We start from the raw sequence: 7,231 nt of genomic DNA on the forward strand, positions 1-7,231 counted from the left end.
GAAGCAACGACCCACAAAGTCCATAAAACTTCCCACGGAGGGCTCCTAAACCGGCCGAGTGGCTGTCCTGGGAGAGTTTTGAGTTCACTGTCATCACAGCAGCAGTTGCAGCACATTTTCACCTTGCAGAAAGTTCCAGAAAGTGCCGTGATATCGAGTTGCACTCTCTGTTTCACAGCCCACATCACAATGGTTTAAACTACTTGCATGAAGGTCTGTTACTCAACTTTTTTAACATACAGTGCATTTTTTAGCTTAAACCACAATTTTGTCCTAACCAGCCTACAAGAACTGCTAATGGATATTTTAAATTAGACACTGTAGGTCTCTGAAAGAGGACCTTTGTCACCAAAGAAACCAAAATGGCCTCATAGCATGTTAAAAGAGAATGTGTTGTGTAATCAGCAATGTGTACAGTGTGGATAAGCATCCCCCTCACATCTCTCCAGAAACATCTGTTAACTCTCCAAATATTATTTACTGTGTCTGCAGCAACTCAGCACAGAAGAAGTAAACTAATTTGAATAAATGAATCACAGAAATTAAAAATAGAGTTATTTTTGGAGGCTTGAATAAAAATGTTGGAGTTTCAGTCACTTAAAGTAGCTGCGTCGTGCTAACAGACTCTGTAAAAAACAAATCTTAACAAGAAGCACTTTCACAACACAAACTTCTGCCAAGGCATCAGTTACTTTTAGTAGAAGAGTATTATATTTTCTATATATTCACTTTTTGAAATGCACTTAAAAAAACGAGTGCAAAGTGCAGGCTTTGGTTATTTGCCATGTTGAAACCCATTTTAACATACTTGACATAATTTTGACTACAATTATTTTTTTTTATTATTTTTGAATATCTAGCATTAGTTTCATTGTTTAGTAAAATCAGTTTAAATGTTTGGTGATAAATATCAAGGGAAAGGAGCGTTTTTTATATCATGTTTCTTTTATTTTCCAGAAAAGCAAAATGTATTTAGGATAATTGTACATGCATTCAAATTGTTCTGCATTTAAATGGTTATAACCTGTTACTGTCATGTCCATAACAAATTCATAATAAAGTTAATAAACTAATCAAAAAGTGTCCCATAGCAACATGTTCTTGTTAGTCTAAAAATCTATTGTAACACGTTATTATTACTTTGACCTTCAGATCAGTCTGTTGACCTTGAATGAAAGGTCATACCTACAAAGTTTTATCAGAATTCACTCAAACCCTTTTGAAGTATTGTATTTCCAGGCAGAAAGAATGGCATGCAAACGCTATCAAAAACATACCATTAAAATTTGTATTTATTTTTATTTGAATCTTTATTTATACAGGTAGTCCCATTGAGACCCGATGTCTTATTTACAAGAGAGAACTGTTTCAGAAAAACACATTAAAATTACAACAAAATAAATTTGTAAGGCTACAAACTGTTGACATCGTTGCTACATAGCAGTAATCATTTTCACAATAACCTCTATACCACTAAACTTTCTTTTGTAACCACATGTGTTGCTCCCTGCTAGTCATTACCAAAAATGGCGGTGTGAGGGACCCTGAAGCGACATGTACATCTATCTTTTATATACATTACATGGTTGTGTTGAAGCTACCATTGTAGCCTTTCTGTTAATGTCCACTGCATGTATGGCTGAAGCAGCTCTCCCCTTTACTCTGGGCCTTGAAAGATGATGAAATGCACTCACCACAGTGTCCACTCCACAGCTGTTCTGGTGCTCTTAATCATATTCCAACATCTTTCTCAGCAGAGGAAGTAACGCAGTCGACCTTCAGCCAGCTGCAGACCAATGCCCAAGGTTGGCTAATCAAAGACTTTGTTGTCTGTTAGAACTTATTTGAACATACTGCAGAAACTGCAGCTGTTTGAAGGGGAAAAAAAGTAATTAGTATGTATCAGAGTCCAGCATTGGGCTGGGTAGGTAACAATGAAATGAATGCAAGTGAGAAATCAGAGTAAAACATTTTTTTGAATCTGCTGCATTTGTAACATCAAAATCAGCCTCCAGACTGACATTTATGTTAATACAATTAGTACAATTAATAAAATATTAATATGTTTACTCAATATTAGTATGAGTTCTATAATTTGTCTATAATTAACTTATAAAGCGAAGTTTACTGCAAAATCTTACATAGCAGTCTCTGGACAATGGGTGTAATAGTACACTTTAAAAAGTTTTTTTTTTTTTTGCATATTTGTCAGACTTAAATACTTTTTCCTATTAAACAATCATAACCTAAATAAATACAAAAAGCATTTCTTTTAAAATGATTAAGGCAGCAAAGTTACCCTAGCTTACCTGGCTCTGAATGAGAACTAACTTCCCTCTAAACCTAATAACTGACTACTGACCAATAACTTGTTTCACATTTGAAAAAATCCCGTCTTGATTATTCCTGAGGTTTGGGGAAAATATTCTGTGGACTGACTCAGAATATTTATCTTCTCTTTATTTATATAAACAACATCTACCACCCTCATTTTTTTCTTTTTTCACAGTGTGACTCAGTGCATTAGTTAGCAACAGCACAAACACACCAAACAATATTGCAGCATGGGCATGCACGCAGCAGGACAAAATCAAATTGATTTGAATTGCTTCTACATTTCGCCTCTGGTGACATCATAAAGTGTAAGTCGCGTTGTAACACATGATTGCTGTTTTTTATTATGATCAAAAATAACTGTTATTTATAAATATTTTTTATTATTACTCATATAAGGTTAGACTGCTGCAGTCTAATGAGTCTATAACACATTTTTAACCTTAATTTAAAAAAAATAGCTGAAATAAACTTTGAGAAACAGACCCACTTGTGTCCTTTTATTGCACTGCATCTTTAATGATCCTACTTATTTTTATTCTCTTGTTGCCATCAAGGCCCATATTGTAAACTGGTTAGGTTTAATTAAAGCAATTCATGAGGCAGTGTCAGTGCAATGGGATACTATTAGCCAATTCCTCAAGTAAAGATAAAGCACTTTAAAGTGAGTGACCGTTTAGTCTTATTTTACAATAACAGGGTGTGAAGTGTGAATAAAAATGTAACAGGCAAGTTTGTGCACTGACTTTTGCTGGATGAGGTGATCTGGACTGTACTGAACTGTGATCGAGCCTATTTGGAATTAAGTTGGCGAGATCTGCGGGACATATAAGACGTAAAGGTTGGCCTTCTCTCCTCAAGGTCTAGCAACAACTTTATTAGGTGTGTCTGGGTCTTTGAAAAGAGGTGAGTTTGTTTCAGTGGCCATCATTTACCCAGACACACTCCGCTACACCCCTGACTCACACGTATTTCTGTCTTTTACATCTGGAACAGCCTCAGGACGTGCGCTGAAGTGTTGGCAGGCTGCTTGGACTGGTCACTGGCGTGGTTATGTAATTGTGTGTGTTTGATCACTGGAAAGTGTGTGTGTGTTCACGCTCCTTCACCTTGCTATAGGCGAGGCATTACAGTGAGAGTTAAGGGGGCCTGCCGTGAGGTCACATGCACTCATACAGCTCCTCCTCAAGGAAGGCATCTCGAGGTCAACAGCCATGTTGCAAGGAAAAAGGGAGGTTTAGACCTGGACAGATATTGCAGACTTGACATACAGCTTTGAGGAGAATAAGATGCAATCAGGGCAGAGAGGACTGACACGTGTATGAAGGGAGGCAGATTTTTATACAGGGTTAGGTAAGCAATAAAGAGGTTTTGGGGAGAGTTGGAGAGTTTATGTAGGCTGGAAGGCTCGATGTTTATTTAAGCCCAGTGGGAACACCTGTAGCTTGAGCAAGATACACAAACAAGCTGTGAATAAATTGTGCTGGGTTATTAATCTCTCAGTGGTAAATTAAATTTCTCTTGTTTACTCAGAACAAGGGCAAAATGTTCACACAAGACTTTGTGAAACGCATGCTTTATTCAGATATGGTTTTTAAATCACTGTAAATTATCCAGAGCTATTTTAGTTTGTTTTAACTTTATTTTATTTTATTATTTCCAGCGAGCTGTTACAAGCCTGATGCTACATTACCAAAGCAATTTTTTTTCATCACTGTCACATCTTTTAAATACTGTATTTCAATTTTGGTGATCTTATTTTATGGGGAATTAAAGAGACCCAGAAGCCAAATATAATTCTTGTATGAATAAATTATTATAACAATCTCTTTCCCTGATCATAAAGTTCAGTGACTCCGCCCATAAAAAAAAAACAAACAAAAAGCATTACCTGCTTTAAATTAGCCTTTACATCATGGGTGATGTCACTGGGCAGAGTTGCTTTCACCACACTTCTTAAAACTCCTGTTCTCAGCATTTGCATACATGCCGCTTGCTGGAATTCGCCACAGATCAGGTGATTTGTAGGGAATTTCTTGTACCTCAAATGTTTCACAAACATACCTGTTACCTGATGTGCTGTATTGTTCTTTGACATTGTGACTGAAAACTCTCGATTTGACTCAGGGTTGTAGATGTTGAGCCAGCTCTCATTACCAGTGATAATTCTTGTCATGAAAGTTGGGCTAGTAAGACAGACAGGTGGATATTTGCTCTCTGCGATGAGTATGTGCAGCGATATAAAACAGGCAGCCTACTGGAAGTGGTCCAGAGCTGCAAAACGAGATAAGCTTGAAACGTAAATGAACTGGAGTAAATTAGGACTGGCATTTGAATTTGTGGCACAGTCACTTAGAAGTCATAGTATAGATACACCATATAGACACAACTATTGGGCCACACCTCTTAATATTTTAATTGGGCGTCTCATTGCCAGAGGTAGATAAAATTGATATGCAGTCTACCTTTACAAACACTTCTGAAAATGGGTTGTTCTAATGATCAACAAGTCATTTTGTGAAATTTCTTTCCTCCTACGTCCGTCTGCCTGTCTACTTTTTTTGTGGATGTCTTAAATTACAGTGCACCAACTATACATGCAGCACAGGTGCCGGACATCAAAGAAGTGTAACAGGAATTTGTATTCTTTTTATTTATCCTTTATTTGTCCAGGTAAAAATCTCATTGATATTACAGTCTTAATGAGACCTAGCCAGTGACTACTGGGCCGTTGGGGGTCCAGCTGTTCGTGTCTGTATCTGCAATGGAGTATAATTGAGGCTTATGTGATATTACTATGGAAGACCATGGCAGACCATGTATGGGGCTATTGAGTGATGAGGCATACAGTGAGTAAAAGTTACTAACATTCAGTTAGCCTATTTTGTACGTTGGCCGTGAGAGGCCAAACAGACTGCAACTTAAGAAAACACCAGCGATAAGAAAAACGCTGCAAAAGCACACAAAACACAACGGAAATAGGAAAAAAGAAAACAGAAATAGGAAAAACGAAAACGGAAATGTTTCTGGGGAGACGATAACCTGACGGACCAGTTGCAGGAACCAAAATATGCAAAGAATTGCGAGACACTTAAAAGAAGTGGAGGATTTATCGGAAAGAAAAGATGTGAGGTAAGTGTGTTAGCATAACTATTAGCCTAAAAATCCGTCATCAGTATTATATGAATCATAAAATTAAAACACACTTACCTAGCATATTTTGGTTCCTGCAACTGGTCCGTTGGGTTATTGTTTCCCCAGAAATACTTCCCTTGTGCTTTTGGAAATCTGTTTTTTCCTATTTCTGTTTTCTTTTTTCCTATTTCCGTTGTGTTTTGTGTGCTTTTGCAGTATTTTTCTTATTGCTGGTGTTTTCTTAAGTTGCAGTCCGTTTGGCCTCTCAGGGCCACCGTAATTTTGGCATTAACATCAGCACAAAAACTGTGTGCTGGGAACTTCAAGGCATGGCCAAGCACCCCTTGACTATGTAATGTGTAGATGGTTCAATACTTCTGCCCATGACATTTTACGGGAGTCTGGGTTACATGATTACAATTACATAGCTTATGTCACTTTTGCATCTACATTTTGCCACAACACAAAGCAGGCTTTGTTAGCTCTATTCATGCTATCTGTCATGGATCTCATCTGCTGCAAGTGTGGCCATTTAAAGCAGATTTAAAGCAGATTTTCTCTACCACACTTTGGAGAAGCTGTTTATTTCAAGCACATCCTGGCCAACAAAAACTAAGTAACAGCATTGTTTTTGTTTCATCAGTTCAGAAGAATTCAGATCAGCCGTGCTTCCCCTCGCTCTTCTCTGGATTTGTTTTCATCGTTGCAAGAACCTGACGAGGATATCATTAATGCGATAAAGACTTCCTCCTCCTTTGGCCTCCTCTGTAATAAAAAACTCTGTGTAAACACAGCAGAGTGGTCCAAATCAGACACTGTGCAGATTCACGTCTTGGTCCCTGATTAACATCTCTGGCTCGTACTATGCGGTGGAAACATAAGGCCCAGCAGTGTTTTATTCATTGCAAAGAAATGCATGGATGAACGATTACCTCCAAATCTCTGTGGGGCTGATTTCTGAAAAATGTATGCCTGCAGCTATGTGTACGCACACACACACATACATACACTAACATATGCACCTGAGTGCTGCCACAGTAAAGTGTGTGGATGTCATTTACACATAACATGAACCAAACATGCCTCAAATACACACTCGGTCACCTTTTCTAGGTCTGTGGGCCATCTGTGACAACAGCAGTGGTCTTCTGTGTATAAAGTGTAGACAGACACGAGCGCTGTCTGATGCTCTTCCAGTCAGACATACCTTCACAGTCTGGATCAAAGCTGGCCTATTTGCTCTTTGGGTTGCAGAAAATCATCAGACCTGATAATAATGTTTAACATTATTGTGGTTGATTTTCCATTTTTCTATTCAATATTCACTGTTTTGGCAAGGATCGTCTTCCTGCACCTGGAGAAATGATGTCTTTACATGTCAGTTCTCAAAGATGTGAACGATGATATTTTGGATGATTTAGTAAATGGATCAGTGAATGTGTGTGTGTGTGTGTGTGTGTGTGTGTGTGTGTGTGTGTGTGTGTGTGTCCAGCAGAGGCGTTTTGCTATGAGGTCCAAACATTCCTGAGTGACACAGTTCCCACAGATTTGCCCAAAGAACCAAATGTCACATCCTTTCTGTCCTTCTAAGGACAACTCCTCACTCTCCGGTGAACTGGTGCAGACGTGTAAATGTAGAACTTAAAACAATAAAGACAACTTTGCAGGACAAAGAAGCCTTTGAGGCAACAGAAGTTTGTTCGTTTTACCTGAAATTAAGAGGGGGGAAATGTTTGGGTCATGTCAGTCTATGTGTTCAAAT

This window comes from Oreochromis aureus, linkage group 6, assembly GCF_013358895.1.
Source record: "Oreochromis aureus strain Israel breed Guangdong linkage group 6, ZZ_aureus, whole genome shotgun sequence".
Lineage (NCBI taxonomy): Eukaryota > Metazoa > Chordata > Actinopteri > Cichliformes > Cichlidae > Oreochromis > Oreochromis aureus.